The sequence below is a fragment of the Diadema antillarum genome, unplaced genomic scaffold (genome assembly GCF_040938485.1).
Source record: "Diadema antillarum isolate AM-2024a unplaced genomic scaffold, OU_Dant_1.0 seq00000949_RagTag, whole genome shotgun sequence".
NCBI classification, from domain to species: Eukaryota; Metazoa; Echinodermata; class Echinoidea; order Diadematoida; family Diadematidae; genus Diadema; species Diadema antillarum.
Genome location: NW_027271797.1, coordinates 296,716 through 314,882, shown reverse-complemented (window position 1 = coordinate 314,882; position 18,167 = coordinate 296,716). Strand labels below are relative to the sequence as shown.

The window sequence follows — 18,167 nt, the reverse complement described above, 5'->3', positions numbered from 1 at the left end:
AAATTGGGATTATTCTTGTAAGCAATGTATCAGAATGTATAAAGAAAGGGAAATAAAGTGAACTGAATTAATGATTAATCCAAATAGCTTTTATAAACCACTTTTTTTTTTCAATAACTATCATCGCCAATGTCGTCAACTGAAATTATGATGTTCATTGGATAACGTTCTTGATCGTATGAAGGCTGAATGAGTCTTCCGTTGACAGAAGACCTTATCATTGAAATATTATTATATACGTGAACGTTCCATTATTAGATTGTTAAGTGTATACTGGAAGTGTTCACTGGATAGACTTGATCTAAAGTTGCACGCATTGCCAAAATGAAATGTGGGTTCTTCCATAGTACAATATGCATTACTTTTGTTATTCATTAATCATACGGAAAGTTCCATGTATCATGCAAACATTACAATTCATTTTATGAAGTATGAAACAGCCCAAATTTAACAATTGATGGGCTTTCCCCAAAGGTTCCTGAGGGATTTTTCTGATACGAGTTAGAGACAGCAGGTGTCAGAAGGTGTTAGGGCTGTCAGAACGGATTGTAGAATTATGAACAGAAGAACAAGTTCCAGAAAATGCATAATATCATTATCATCGAGGACAGAGAACTTAGAGCAAGGCACTTTTATTTCATATTAATACTTTTTTTTTCTTTGAAGACCTTTGTAACAAGGCTAGCAAAACTAGATACCCAGGGGTTTGCAGCTTCCCCCTCCCCACCCTCCCCATCTCTTTTTATCTATTTCTTTTCTACATCTCGCAAATCTATCCTTGATTCATTATGTGTTCCAGATTTCATTTTTTCCCCGGTTGAATCAATGTAGGCCTCTCATTAAAGAAAATCGGAAGTCAATTACACAACCAATCGATGAAAAGCGTTCTCAGGTGATATTGTCATAATCAGAGTCCAATATCACGGGTGAGAAATGAACACCTAAAAGTGAACTAATCAGGAGCGACATAAATTGCTCATTAATTTTTCCAAATCTGTGATTGCCCGTAATAGGGCTTGACCAAAGAGTGAATTTCAGTGTTATGCGACCGCACTGCAAGGTCAACCGTGTCAACATGATTACAATAGATCTTCCTAAGCCATTATCCACACATAATTGATCCAGATCTTTGAGCGCAAGGCCACTGTGGTGAATGAAAGGTTTCCATCCAGGTATAGGACAAAGTATTCAGTCACAACATCTATGAAGGTGTCATTGAAACGGCCTGTACGGCGCCCTCACGCGATCACCTTTAAATAGTTTCAATACTTTCTCAGAAAACACGCTATCTGATCTCCAAAGTGTACAGGTACCTGACCTTATATTTCGTTGACATATCATTACTGAAATACGATCAGCAATTTAACTTGGTAAAGATGTTACGCTTCTAGATGTGAATAGCCATAAATGAATAGAAAGAACAGGGAGAAAACGAAAGGAAGATGTTTAAACTCATTCTGTTTTGATTGTTAATTTGACAAGAAAATTAGGATGCAAACAATTCGTAGGCCACCAGACAAGAAAACATATAGCATAAACACACAAAAACAGAAAACAGCTGATAAAAAACCAGGTCAGTAAGATACCACAACACCCCATCACCCCCCTCCCACCCCCCCCCCCCCAAAAAAAAACAAAACAAAACACAAACACAAACAAAACAGTTGAAAAAACAGGTCAGTAAGATACCACTACACCCCATCACCCCCCCCCCCCCGAAAAAAACAAAACAAAAACAAAAACAACACAAAACAAAACAAAACAAAACAAAACAAAACAAAACGAACGATTTGGTCATCGTCCGGCCTAACTAGCTAAAGTTTCACCATGGTTGATGAAACATAAATAAAGACAAATTATTGTGCTCGGCGACTTCATTACAGTAATTAACCACAGGAAACGGCAAGATTTAAAAGCGAAGTGTAAAATAGTGTCATTAGTGCGTATGCCAGGAGTTTTAGTCCAAGGTTGCAATTACAGATTGAGTGGACGGCTGCTAATGGCACGAAGGTCATTGCTTTCCGCCAGACAGAATGGCCCCGCGATTTCGTACGTGGTGGACATTTTATTATCATTTTTCTTTCCCCTGTCGCTTATATGATGATGGCATAAAATACGTGAACATATCAGGGATTTATTAGTTTGTCCGTACACGACGCTGCCCCAAACTACCCTCTATCGCTTGAAAGTCAAAACAAGACTAATTATAAAAGCATTAACATTCTTGCGGTACGTAACTATCTTATTCTTGGCGCCTCGCCACACGCAGTTAACGGGGGGGGGGGCAAGTTGCACTTTCGTAAACACGTAGGAACATTATTTACCGTGTATTGCACGCTGCGATGTTCTTTAATAATACATTGACCTCTCGCTCACCTCACTCCATTATGAACATGTGTGTGTAAAACCACCTTGTCTGCATACCAAGCAACGTTCACGGTGACAGACATAATTATTATCGATCACTCATGTAAACGGCAGGCTGTTTATAATCAGTCATTAACCAACGATTATGGCACTTAGACCAAAGCGTTAGAATGTTCGGCATGCGATAACAACTGCATATTGGGGATTCTTGTTTTTTGTAACCTCCTCGTCACTTGTGTGTAGTGGAGATGACAAAACGAATGACCAAAATTACACCGCAAAGCTCTCCACACTCGCTCAAAAAAAGGGTAACAGTCCGAATGTTTGTCTTGGACGATAGCTGGTTACATGAGTAAGTGATTGCACTCCAAGAACATTAACCATTACGCATTTCGATACTTGGTATAGCTTACCCAAGTTTTTATGCAGTCTGGTATTTTATATGCCTGAGAGATGGAGACGAAGAGATGGTTACTGCCCCCATTCCTTTTTCCGCCCCCCTCACCTTGAACAAACTCATACAACATGCCCGCCATGTCGACAATCTCTTGACCCGACCTACATCTCTCACTTCGCATTGCTATGGGTATTATTTGGTATTCCGAAGGTTCGTTCATGCGAAAATGAAAAGAAAGTGCGTACTTACGAACTTTTTCCCCTTTTTTTATTTTCGGATTAACGAACATTCGGAATAACGGACCCTATGTCATTTTCATATTAACGAACCTTACTCCATATTCGGATTAACGAACCTTCGTAATCACGAACCTCATTTTTCATTTTCGGATTAACGAACCTTTGTAACAACGAACTTTCGGAATAACGAACTGTAACCATTGCCATACCTGTAATCCGATCAAACCGGCATATAAAGCTTCAATGTTAATGAGAAAGTGTTTGTGCAGTTAACGGAAACACAGCAATTTTGTGTTGTCAAAGGAACATTGTCTGTTCTGACAGGTTGCACACTGCAACCAGATTTCGACTCAACGAGCGCCTCCTTTAATTTCGTCCATTTTTTGCCCTGGTGGTTGAGGAGTACTACCCACAGATGGGTGCAGAATTGCCCCTCCTTTTCTCGATCGTCGAGCACATGTCCAGCCACATCGAAAATGACTTCCAATGTATGTATGAAATATACTTTCTATGTCCGCAGTAATAGAGTTTTCTCTCCATTTCTAATTTGAAAACCTGTGAGCACCCTTGAGAAGATACCATTTTGCTATTAAAAAAAAAAAAATTACATCAAGATGAAGCCACTCAAAGTGATCTAAAACGGACGTTGTCTTTGTTAAGCGTCCTTTAATGCCTCATCAACACATTTACTACTATGCATTATCATCCGCGCGTTACACCTCTGTTCTCCCCAAGTAATGTGTTTCATTGTTTATACAGCAGCATAGGCTTTAAAACAAATCACTACAATTTTTATTCATAGCGTGACCAATTATCCGCACGCGCACACGAACGCACCTTGACACAAACAATGATACACTTACGCACACACGCTTACACACGCTTGGGCATATTTGCAGGTATTGGGTGGAGGATTGGTATCCTGTGTTTTGACGATGATCGTGCCGAAAGAGGTAATCATTGTTGCGTCACATTCGGAGCTTCCTACTGTGGGAATAACACGCTCATGAATTCGACGAGCATAATAACATTATTAAAATGGCGCCAGATATTAAACAAGAAGAGAAACGAATATCAGGGATTTTGGTGTCAGTAAGTAATACATGTTTCTATATATAGCTAAGGCGCATGTATACCAGTTGGTTATCAAGAATGTTGAGTAGGCCTACACATATGACATAGTACAGAGAAAACTAGGGGCTTATTGCAGTTGCATGAAATTGATATGACAAATTCCATCGTCTGGCTGTCTGATTTCGACAACTCTGTGAACTGTTGTTGCTCCTATTACATTACGCGATATCACTCTGTTGTCATGGTGATGAAAATTATTGCAAATAGATCACTGCCAGAGCAAGACGATCAGTTACGAAGAGACAATCAAAATAAATGATGAGAATTTCTCATTATTGAAGTTTCCACATCATTTTTTTTTTTGGTCATAATTATTTGACCAGGGTAATATCTTAACTTAATCCTGTACTTCCTCGGCTTCCGTAACATTTATATTACCTCAAAATAGACCGTATTCAGAGTCTACGCATACTTTGTTTTCACAAAGGTCGCCCTTAACAATCACAAAGCTTGCAGGAGGCTTGCTCTACCTAGCATCAAGAAAGAGAATTCCTGTCCATGGAACTTAGGAAGGGAACAGGTGAATTGAATACCTCGTTACTACGTTGTCAGTAACGAAACTTTTATAAAATAGTTGTAATAAATTACAGAAGCGGTGTATTCCCTGGATATTGCATACAGAGCTTGTAGCTCCATGGATATAGGTATGCATTACCGCTTTATACACTGGAGTCCAAGTAAACATTATGGGTAAAACGTCTCGTCCAAAGATGTAGGCGCTGTGCAGGACTCGATCCCTGGTGCCACTGTTATAAAGATAGGATGCCAGTCCACTACACCACAGCGCTTTAACAAATTTCTTTCTTTTTTTCCCCCTTTCGGTGCGGAAAAGACATTTTTGTTTTTATAACAGCGCCCTCGTGCAGTGTGCTACCGCGTAGGTCTACATACTCACAAATAGCTGCGTTACGGACTGAAATTCAGATATCGCATCACTCTATCAGCAACATCGACTTTACATGTTGATGCTAATACGGATGTTGACATGGAATCGATATAGACTTGGTCTTTTTCTATATGTGATGAGTTAAGCATAAACAAAAAAAAAAAACCGCACCGTCACTTTACTTGGATTGAAGTCGATATATCGAAGATATCGGTAGGTTCAATAATGTGTATATATAACTAGATACATACATTATTTATTATGTTAATGTTTTTATGAATAATATGTGTTTACATGATTATATACGTACAAATATATGTAAATAGTTATACAGATAGAATGAAAGAGAGAGAAAAGAGAGAGAGAGAGAGAGGAAAAGAAGGAAACGAAAAGGACAGGCAGACATTCAGATATGATAAAATGAAGAAATCAACGTTTAGATTAGTACAGTAGAACACCGCCGACTGTCCTTCATTAAGGTCCCACCGCGTCACTAAGACTGGTTAGAGAAAGCCTGCCAGGAATCACTGATCACTGATTTCGGATGGTGGAATCTTCCTGTGTTTTCTCGAGAGCGTCAATCAAAAAGACAAATACACGAAACCTGCCTCGGTATTTCACTCATTTTCCCTTTCACTTGCAGGCCAGGATTGCATTCTTTGTCATATCTTTTTTCTTTCCTTTCTCTTTCTTGGGAAGTGAGAGAAACTCATAATCATCAGCGCGTTCTTAATGGTTTTTTCCTTTGTTGTTGTTGTTTTTTTGTTTGCTTGTGCTTGTTTTAACGTGATGACGTCATCATTTCATCTAATTTGCATATTAGCTGCGACCATCATTCTCTCTCAGTGAAAACATGTGAAACTTGAGTTTTCCTCAAATTTCTTGTTTTCTAAATCAGATTTGTAAAGAAAGCCTCTGTCATCCTGTTTGTTTGATTTCCATCAACTCCTTCAAAGACAACTTCAATTCGGACTGATATTGCACCTTGAAATCAACATGTACTTGGCTAGAAGAGAGAAAAAATGTGACATCCAGGATGGTCGTATACGTGGTATACATATCATGTTAGCTTCGTATAAACACATATATTGTATAAATATGTGTCAGCTCCATGTGTCCATAATGTATCGTTGTTAATGATATTCTTTCATTCAAAAGTAGAACATGTGCAACTTAAGATTTCCCTTTTTTTCTTATTCAGCATGGGGTTATTCTCACGAAACCTTTCCATTTTAAATCATTTTGCATTGTGCATTAAATGCACTATTTACCATTTGCAGATGAAACAAAAACCCAGCTTTAGTGCTTTAAAATAGTTCTATAATGTAAATTAGGGATAAACACAACTAACGTCAAAATGTTAATCAGCATAATCAATATTGAATATTGTTAAATATTTTTTTAATGCGAACAATAGTTATTATCAAATTGTTTCTAGAATAAACCGTCTACTGTTATGGTTTATCGAGAAAAATAGTGATATCTCCTTATATTTCAGGCTTTGTTGCGAAGTTATTGCATGGTGTGATGTTTTGTGATACAACTAAACTCTACATGCGCATCAAATGTGATAACTCGAGCATTTTTGTTTTAAATCAGTGCTCCCAATGGTATAGACAGTACATTTAAGACCGACTTGGTGTCATTAGTATCATAACTAAATATCCATTGCCACGTAACGGAAAATTATTCCCTCATCGTTTCACTAGAGAACTTAGGTGCATACCATGATGGAATTGCACACCAAAGGAAAAACAGAAAACAGTGCAAAAGTCAGGTCAGTGTAAAGTGTATTCAAGTCGTCGTCAACGGCGGCATGGACCTATCACTGCTAAATCGAACGTACAATCCGATATACGTATACCAAGAAACATAATTATCATATTCCATCATCAGATTTTTATCAATCATTATCAATATCATTGATATCATCATTATTATTTTCATTATAAATGTCATCATTATTTCCACTGGCAGTATCACCACTATTATTGGATTATTGTATCATCGTCACTATATCGTTCACGCTTCACTCTGAACAACGCTCTATAGATTTTAATTCGCATCCCAACGACTCCACGTTACAAAAGCGATGAAACGCCTCCAAACACGCAGTTCTTAAATTTGCTTAAGATCTACGTTGCCATACCATACCGCTTCGTGTGTCGGAAAAGATATCCGTTGTGGTAAATAGTACATGCACTTGGCAGCAACAAGCAACCTAATGACACCGCGGTGGTACGCGGCATACCTCAATTTGAGCAGCAGGGGCAATTATAAATGCATTTTGAATCGTTCAAAGTCTTACCCCCGCGTGGGAGGTGTGACCAATTTTGTTTTTGTTTTTTTCCTTCACGGGTTGGCGCGCTTGGAGAAACAGTCCCCGCCCTGGGGTGTCACACCTGTTCTGGCATATCCGCACACCTTGGGTGCGTGCAAGCGTTCTCTTCGCGCGAAGACCAGGTAGGCCTACCGGCAGAGATGGTATATATTTCTCTTTCTCTCTCATCTCCCTCTATTTCTCTCTCTCTCTCTTCTCTGATCTACCCCCCCCCCCCCCCCCTCTCTCTCTCTCTCTCTCTCTCGTCATGTGGAAACTGTGTGCACGAGTGGCACCGCCTGGACGGCGACTGATGTTCGCGTAATTACCCTCACATTAGACGCAGATTTTTTTTTTTTCTAAAGTATTTTTGTTTTTCTTATGTTGGTCAGTGATAACGCTTATGTTCTGCCCGAGTGATTTTTAAGAGTGTTTAATCACGACGAATGATTCACAAACCAACATCGTGGGAACAGTCAAGGCGCAATTACAGCGCTTAATACGGAAGGACGAATGACTCCATCTAAGCGACTCCGTAGCATTATTTCAGAATTGTCATTCGACAAATTCGCATTGTCTATGATACCAAGAAAAAAAAAAAGGATAACATATTGGACATCAATTTTATCATCATGTCCACAACGAGGACGCAATAAATGACTATCAGCTGCATTTAGATTGCATTAGCCTTCAATAGCTTCGATATAAGATTTATATCCGCCCATTTGAGTCCGCCCATGAACATTACGTGTTCACGATGGGCGCAGGGTAAGTGCGTACTATATCAATTGTATGATGAGGGGTTCGAGTATAAACCAATGGTAGAAAACATATCGAAATGGCATGAATGAGAATGAAAATGATTTCATGAAAGTTCGTAGGCAAGTCATTCCTTGATGATCACTCAAAGAAATTGGATTTTGATGACTGAAAATTTAAAAGATGATTATCATCATTTGGGTTTCTTTTCATTTTAGGGCAGTACTTAGGGATTATTGTAGAGGGTTGTTTGTTTTCTGTTTTTTGTGATTTTTTTTTGTGTTTTCTTTTTACGTTGTTCTGCTTCTCCTTCGGAAGAAAACTATATTGGAATTCACGGGAGAGATCTAAGCCTTTGCCTACATAAGTGTGTTGGGTTTTGAGCGAAATCTGGAATCAAATTATTTCTATATAAAATAACATTTTGTAATTCATGAGAGGGCTATAAAGATGACTGAGGTTGCTGGATAACTCTCCCTTTTCAGCAGTACTATGACGAATTGCCATGGGTCAACAACTTGAAAATGTGGTCGCATCGCAGCAAAGTGGGCAGAGATGTCCTCCATCTTAAAAGGGGTTGCATTACAATAAAAACGTTTCTTCAAAAGGACCTCGAAATGCTGGACGTAACTGCGCATGCTCCCGCGACGGCAAAAAAAAAAAAGTGCATCAGAAGGTCACGGAAATATCACTCCACGCAAGTAGACACATCGTCCGGGCGAGTTTGCAACACGGGAATACACGGAGCGTAATTTAAGCCCGTAATATCATCTTCGCTTGTACAACGGCTCTCTGTATGCCTTCCACGTCTGCGAATTGGCGCGGAAGAAGAAAGGAGGAGGAGAAGGAGTAGGAGGAGGAGGAGGAGGAGGAGGAGGAGGAGGCTTTCGAGTTTGGGATGGGGATGGGGATGGGGGAAGGGGTATGGAACGGAACGCTCTATCTACCCAGTTGGAATTCAATCCCGATGCTTTGTTCCGAAGGTCATGACGCCCTTAAAGGAATAGTATAATTTTGATTGAGACCAGGACTCGGATCTTATTTTTTTTTAACTAGAGATGATTAGAAAACACTTATATCAAAATATATGAAAAAGCATACAATTCAAGAGGAATCCAAACTTTATTTAACGAAAATCGGTTGCAATGCCTGAGATATCATAAAAAAAAACCAAAGTAAAACAAAGTGGTCCTAATAAAAGGTGGGACCAACCTTTTATTAGGACCTCTTTGTTTCGGGATATTCAAGCCATTTTAAAACCAATTTTTGTCAAATAAATTTTGAATTCCTTTTAGAATTGTATGCTTTATCATACTGAGGTTTGTAATGATCTCTTAAAAAGTTAAAACCTGAATCCCCATCTCAACCCAAACCATACTATCCCTTTAACTTAACTCGGTTATTGCCGCTGGCGAACCTTTTGTACACGTTGTAAAATAATGGTATTTTGAGATTGTGATCTTGAGACACAAATAATCAAAAAAGTGCAGTTGGATTAGATATCATATGTTTGATTTGCAGGAGAGATGCATGTAGTATTCATCAACCCATATGATCAATACGGGGCTCTATGTTTGAACCACTGGCAGCGCTGTCATGTTTGCTTGTTCTTGGACGGTTCGTTGGTGTTCGTTTGTTTATTTATTGTAGTGCATAGAAATCATGTACGCCAACACAATTGTGACAGTATAATAGTTTTCCATATTTTTTTAACTCTGCCAGTATTTGGTTTAATGACAGTGTTTGGGATGTTAAGCAAGCCAAAAAGAAAAATCAAAATCAAAACCACTTACACCATATACAAGTCATGCAGGTCATTTGTTACCACCAGTGATGGTATAGACTTTTTGTTTGTTTTGTTTTACGTTGTTTTGATTAAGATATTGGCCTATATTCGAGTGAATGCGATGCCAGGTTTTCCATTTAACCCGTTTTCAACGAGCACTTGATGGGTCTTTTCCAGAGTCTATAATGGGACTTTCAGACTATCGGTATGAAATGGGTTAAAATGACGTAGCATATAGCTTTAATCGATTTAATACCGCCTTCTATTATTTGTTTCAAATTATTTGTTTTATTTTGTTATCTGTTTCTATTGTTTGTATACATTATTTATTTTCATTATTGTCTAATATTTGGGGAGATAATGAGTATGTACCTCAAGAGATGGAATGAAAATGTGTCTTTGGAAGTGGCGAATTTTGCTCTGGAGTGGGGACTAAAATCGGATTCAAAGTCTATCACTTGAGACAAGCTCTGCTCAATGAATAGGATCACCCCCCCCCCTCCACCTCTCTCTATTTGTTGTTGTTGTTTTTTCTTCATATATTAAGAATCTGGTCAGGTGCTCATAAACGTACATCATAATCATTCATGGTAATGGGAAACATTACTTTACATAACTTGACTCCATCTGGGTCGAGTTAATTCAGCCCTCACTTCGCTGCCGAGGTGAACGAAACCCGAGCGACTGACATTCCAAATCGAGATGCTACAGAAGGAATAACTAGATTTTGAACCTTGTCTAAAAAATGATGCTATATAAATGACTTTGTCTCCGGATGAGTTTTATGCAAAACTGACTATCAATAGCAATAGAGGGGGCCTCGCCTACAGCTGCTGCATCATCGCTATTTAATCTGTGCATTGAAGGCAAACAAGAAGCAAACCTAAAACAAAAACAAACACATTCCCGCGACTATGTGCACGATAATGAATTCATACTGTAATGCCGCCGTCACTGGGGATACACTAATTACATTACAGACCTCTCTATAGAGCAGATCTGATATCGTGACGTCATAATAAAAGGAATGTCTGCTTTGCGACACTTCCCTTTCAGCTAAGGAATGCTAGCGAGAAATGACAATCTCGTTCGTGACGTCATAATACACCCAGGGTACCTCCTCATCACTTAGCCAGACTTGCGGCTGTGCTGTATACTTCTATGCGGCTCTGCGGATTCATAGCACTGTGGGCTCGCGGCAGACTGAACTCGAAAATGAGATTTATCAACATCAAATTCATTCAAATTGAGAAGTGAAATATAATATTCAATAAAAATCAAGCTATCGCTCGTCTTTCTTCGAAGCAGCTCTGTAGGAAACCTGGAAGATTTGTTTCTTCGGCAAGGGGTGGATGTTAATAATTATAAAACAAAACCAAATATTCAAAAAAAAAATCAAAATGGACCACTCAATACAACGAATCGATTGCAAGAAACTTGATTGAAACTGGCATTCTGATATTCCTATGACCTTTTTGAGGAAATGAATCACTTTGAGACGGTAATATCATGTAATCAAAAGTGTAATGTTCAATATCTAGCCAATGTCAAAATATTTTAACGATCATAAACGCTCTCGCTGTAGATCACAGTATTATTATACATTCGAAGATACAAAGATTTGTAGGTTGCCTGTTGATCTTATCAGCATAATATTTTGAATAAGCCTTTTAACGGTGTTAGGCTTTCCCAACAACAACAATAACAACAACAACAACAAAATTACACCATGTTCAAGTCACACTGATTCAAGTTGGCTCTTGATTGATGAATCTCAAACAATATGATTGACGATTCAACCAATTTGAAGTGACAACAAGAAAAGGTGTGCAAGTTTAACAGATATAAACAAACTAATGACATCACTTGCTGGCCGCAAATAATGCAAATTCACAAGTCTTTAATAGATTGACTTGTGCTCATCAGGGCCGGCGGAGCGTTTTCAAAAGTGGGGGGGGGGGCACTTCCGGGTTTATCTCCTTTTTATATGAAGTTACAAAGCAGACATATATTATGTGTGTGATGTGTGCTTGCGTAGATATCATCCGAAAGCATGAGGCTTCCCGTTGAGGACGAGTCCCGAGTATACTCGGGCAGGTGTCTATGGGAAATGCGTGTTGTAGCAAAATCAAACCGTCCTCAACGGGTTAACTGGCATGTTAATGCATAAACCAACAGGAAGGTTCTGCTATCAATATGACACGACAGCTGCAGGTATTGTGTATGTGGTCTCGAGCAGACTCACTGTTTGGAAAAAAGGGGGACACATGAAAGGCCTGTGGAACTTTCCAATTCAAAAAGTGTTCTTTTTCATGTCATTTCATTCATATCGACTTACACCATGCAATGGTTCCTTTTCCCCTGTATATCTCACTCAGCTTTAATTCGGGCCTCGTACCGCCAAGACGCAAAGCACCATTGTACAGCCCTGTCACTGATGCACTGTGGGATAGCTTGGTAGCATTGTCACTTCCGGTTGTCTATCTCGCTTCTTCGTCTACATTCGATGCAATAGGGAGCTTTAGATTTGCGACGCGGACGTTTGAGACGACGATTACGTTGGACGTTCTCCAACCTCTCTCCCTGAGTCGTCTTGAAAAGTAGCTTTAGATTACGAGAGGATGCAACCTATGAAAATGGCGCCCCCATATTATGATCGGTGCATCTAGTAGCTCTGTGCGTCGTGAATTTAGTGGACGTGAAAAAATAGCCCGGTGAAAACTCAGACGACGCGAGCTAGTGATAGATCGATTTTGAAAAGCGAGTTTACGCATGCTCAGAACAGTTTTTTTTTCTTCTGAACGTCCGCGTCGCGAAAATCCAAAGCTCCCTAATCCTTACAATGCGTAGGCCTACATTTCGTCTATTTCTATTCTCTTCCTTATTTTGAACTTGACGCGTTAAAAAAAAGGTTTTTACAGGTTTAAAGGTACGGGTTTTTAATTTGACTGATGCGCGGTTAGTCACTGCGTCGCTGCAATGTGTCGGTCACACGATGATATCAAAGCGAAGAAAGCTTTGAAAACACCCCTTGAAGAAAGACGTGACCTGGGCGGGTCGGTTGGTTGGTAAGCTCTACTGCGTGTGGTGCTTCTTCCCCCGACTCATCCCGGTCACATACGCTATTCGGACCGGATCCGACTTTGACACTGAGCCATCCCACAATGCATCTGAAACAGGGCAGGCCGGGGACATTTGCGTATTGGCGGTACCCCGAAGTGAAGAGACACTATTACAGACATTTTTACAGAGACTCTCATACACATGGAATCACAGTTACGCCTAAACTCAAGTATTAAAGACATTTCCTTTAAATTGTGCTTCTGTGTCTCAACGCAAAAACATAATCAAACATACATTTCTAACTTTTTTTTCAATCTTTTATACTCTATGCATCTTATTTGTTTTACATATTTTGATGTTTTCATACTGATTCATGTAAAATGTCTGCAAGTTGGTGTGTTGGCTCAGTCGGTAGCGCGTCTGCCTCCCGATCGTAAGGACCCGGGTTCGAACCCGAGTCCGGACTGAGCGATGTTGTGTGTAAGCATACCATCCCCTCTAGCAAGAGGCAAAACACTCTGTCCCTCGGATAGGACATAAAATGGAGGTCCCGTGTGTGAGAGAGTCACAACTCATGCACGTAAAAGATCCCGCTTCATTTATTCATCGCAAAGAGCAGGGTGTGTAACCCGGTGAAGTGGTCCAACCTCACAGCCAACTGGACCCCATGGAAGACCAGCTTATTATAGCTGAATATGGGCTATCCAGCCATCTTCTCAAATGGAAATGAACAAACAAACTCAGCCTGCAAGCTGCTATGGATGTTACCCAATAAAAATACCTTTAAGTCTTTTCAATCAATAAATTGTATTAACACACATCTGCATGATTTTAAGTCGACACCGTCTTCGTTATCATTATCATCATCATCATCATCATCGTCGTCGTCGTCGTCGTCTTGGTTGTCATTGCTCACAGCAACAGGACAATGGTTCGAGTTTGTCATAGTAGCATATCATCGTTCTCACTGTAAAAAAAAGATATGCACAATTGTGTTAGAAGAAGATTCTGATAAGACCAACCTAATAATCCCTGTTTAGCTTTTACACGTCATAACTGAATGAATTTGCAGCATGATTCGGCAAAATGTCTGCTTTTATGACTTGTATGATCCGACCGTAGTAGTATTATTAGTTGTGTGGTGGGAATAGTCGTAGTAGTAGTAGTAGTAGTAGTAGTAGTTGTAGTAGTAGTAGCAGCAGTATTAGTAGTAGCAGTGGTAGCAATTCTAGTAGTAGTAGTAGTAGTAGTAGTAGTAGTAGTAGTAGTAGTAGTAGTAGTAGTAGTAGTAGTATTGTAGTAGTAGTAGTAGTAGTAGTAGTAGAAGTAATAGTAATAGTAATAGCAGGCTAGTAGTAGCAGTAGTAACAATTGTAGTAGTAGTAGTAGTAGTAGTAGTAGTAGTAGTAGTAGTAGTAGTAGTAGAAGTAGCAGTAGTAGAAGTAGCAGTAGTAGTTGTAGTAGCAGCAGCAGCAGTAGTAGCATTAGTAGTAGTGACATTAGTAATGTACTAATAGTACATGTACTAGTAGTGGTCGTAGTAAGTAGGAGTAAGTAAGTACTACAGTAGTTTTTACATTGTTGTTGTGATAATATATAAGTATGAGTAGAGGTAATTGCCGTACCAGTAGTAGAATTACAACCAACAGTATAAACATTGTATTCTGGTGTCAACAACAAATAATGAGGATGGTTTGTGTCGACAATAATGCCGCAACATTACACTGGTAGTTGCCATCACCAGTACCGCCGTTACCACAACCATAATGATAACCAATCTCTTTTTCCTCCTCCTTCTCCTCCTCCTCCTCCTTATCATCATCATCATCATCATCATCACCATCGTCGTCGTCGTCGTTGTCGTCGTCATCACCATCAACATCACCATGGTTCTCATCGTCATCATAGATTAATAAAGCAACCCCTCAAAAAGTCCTGCAATTCCAGTTTGCTCGTTCATATTTCACTTATAAGTACATTATTTCATTCAAATGTGACATCATAAGAAAGCCTGATTGTTTTTCTTTACAATGAAACCCACTTATTTACATTATGTATTCCTGATTGCATAGTACGACAGAGTATGAAGAAAGGTCAAAAATGAAATGTTGCAAAATGGAGCAAACGTGTTATGCAAAACAATATAATCTCCATTTATTTTGTCTTTTTCAGGGAAGGCATCATATGTTTGAAAGGAATGCGTTGTGAGATTATCATTAGATTTCAGGCTTCATCCATGAATCAAAAACTGCAGAAGTATCTGCAGATGAAAATCAAACATAAAGGTTGACCAGAAATTATCTAATGCTCAGGAAATAGGGTGTGTTTTTTTTCAGTTGCTCATATCTCAGCATTGCTTATTCAAGAGGCATGTTTTTCATCTTATACATTGTCAATTGCAGAATACTTTTGTTGCGACTTTTCACTTTTGATCTTTCCCCATACTCAACTGTTTTGCACATTAAAGGAACACCCAATCATCGTAAGTGAGGTGTCATTCTAAAGATGATTAATGAGGATTTCTAATAATGTCATATCTACTGAAGATAATGCCAGTATAAGAGAAATATGACATATCAAACTTTAATTGCAGAACTTATTTTGAGGGGTTTTCATGAATGCATGAATAGATAATTGAACTCATCATTTGTAATACAGGTAACATACAATAGTACATCAAAGCCCCATTTCATAAAAAAGTTGTTATGATAGCAACTCTTGTTGGGATGGCAGTTGCCATGGTAACGACAAGAATCCAGCTTCCTGATTGGTTGTTGCTATGGGAAGTTGCCATTCCAGCGAGAGTTGCTACATATCCTATTATCTTTTATGAAATGGGGCCCAGATCATGGTGTCGGCTGCCTGGCAGAAGGGCGCTAAGGCATGCGCGCTCGAAGAATCACACACAGAAATATGATTACATCATAAAATGAAAGAGCTTCCAAAGCTCTGTTAAATTATGTCACAAACCAAAATGCGATTTGGGGGTCGACATTTCATGCTAGGGTCCTTCTGTCAGGCAGGCGACAATGGAGCTACAACATAATATTGTAGCGCCATAATACGTTATAGTATCCAGCAAGTGGCATAGAAAGTTGCGATGTGTCATTGAAAATAAAATCAAAAGACAAACATTGCTCTGTATGGTTTTCGATGGTTTCAACCAAGTACGAAAGTCATTACTTCCATGATTGTTTGTTTCTTTGTTTGTTTGTTTATCTATTTTCTTTAGACAATTGAAACTTTCTATGCAACCATGGTGGGGGTGGGGGCAAGGGAGCCCCCGATGTCGTAACAAGCATCATAAGGCACGCAAGTTTGTGAATGCTCATCACTTTTCATCATTCTGTTTTACCCTTGGTGGTCTCCTGGGGTCTCTTTTGATCCCTAGTGGTTACTAAAGCCTTTCTCGGCTCCCTGTAGTTTAATCTTCCATCAGTGTTGAACCTAAAAGGTAAAGTCCCACTTTCCCGCACAAATTACGGCGAGACTTTGTATCAAAAATATATGAGAGTCATGATAAAACTTTTAACATATGATAACTTTCCCTGGGAAAAAAATTACAGGCAGATTGTCGAGAAACCAAATGGAATGGACGGGGGTATCAAATTCGCAGGTCCAACAAATTTGGGAGACAGAACTCTTATGCTTATGTTTTGTTTGTTTTACTCTATACTTGGATCAATCAAAGTGGACATGGTGTAATTTCATTGCAGCATAAACATTATCGTCGTCAGAACTTTCATGGATAGACATCGGTAATTCGATAAATTTTTGTCATAAAGATATAAATATCCGTAAAGACAGGAATTTGGATGTGGGCGTAGATATGTTTGCTTCAACGATGCCATAAAGAGAGATACGAAAAGTATTTTTTTTTCTTCACAAGAGACCACGATTTATTTTTTTTTTTTGACAGAAAGTTTAATTCAATGTGTTCCCGAAAGTGTTTCTTTTTTCCCCATTGAAGCTACATTATCTTCCCTTTTCATCTCATTCTCTCTCTCTCCCATCTTCCGTCTATCTGTTCATCTCTCTCTCTCTCTCTCTCAAACATATCGAATTCTTTTTATCTCATTCGCCAATATAAAACGATGTTATTACATCTCATCACTGTTTAGCTTCTTTTTAGTCACACTCTCCCGCCTGTTTCTCCACAATCGATTTTCAGTCATTTAGTCATTTTCATTCATTTAGCCCTTTAAAGGAACGGTATACAGTTTTGGTCGAGGTGGGGTTTCAGGTTTCCAACGTTTTGTTGATGACAATTTGTTGAGATATTAAAGGAAACCTCCTATGAAATATGAAAGAGCATGATAGAATTCTAAGATGAATTCAAAATTCATGTAATGAAAATTTGTTTTGAAATGACTGAGATATCCAAAACAGAGCGATCCTAATAAAAAGTAATACCCGCCTTTCACTACGAAGGATCCCATGGTTTTACTTTATTTTTGGATATCACAGCAATTTCAAAACCGATTTTCATAAAATACACTTTGAATTCATCTTAGAATAGTATTCTCTTCAATATTTCATAAAGTGGTTTCTAAGTATCTCTCAAAAAGTCAAAAGCTGAATCCTAACCTCAACCAATACTATACCATCCCTTTGAACTGCTTTTCGGATTGAACACCCGAAGCAGTGCTCAGGCGTGTCAGATTAAGTTTACTTTTTTCCCTTTCTCGCTCCATGTGTCCCGTACTCATCGTAAGAATAATAATACAAGTTATCACGATAATGCTGATAATAACGCCCATGGGAACAAACACTTGTGACAACAAAAATATTGCCATCACAGGTAATTGATAGCATCAATAATCGTGATAGTAATAATGATTAGTATTCCTTTTATTCTTTATTCGCTTCTTAAAAACACATACTATATGAGACAAAACATTTCATAAAACATGCAGACACACAAGATCACAAACTTGTTCATAACATTTACACATATTTACGCCAACAAAAATCTGTAGAATATAATATGACTATAAGCATAATGATTATAGTTGCTATGGTGATCTCTTCGACGTCGTCACTGCTGCCCTGGAACGGCCTGCCTTTATCATCGGCCAATCATGAGCGGATCTACAAACACCTTGTTCAAAGGTGAACACGTCGGACACGATCTGGCGATCGAACCCAGGATGTAGAGTGCAGAGTCCCATCCACGTTACCAATGTGCTCTGATGTGATAGGTGCACGTTGGTCAC

General features: G+C 38.9%; 1 protein-coding gene across 1 annotated transcript in view; it reads right to left on the bottom strand.

Moving 5' to 3' along the window:
- Nucleotides 1-18,167, bottom strand: part of LOC139741734 (short transient receptor potential channel 4-like) — a 103,162-nt gene that overhangs the window by 11,940 nt on the left and 73,055 nt on the right. The window lies entirely within an intron of this gene.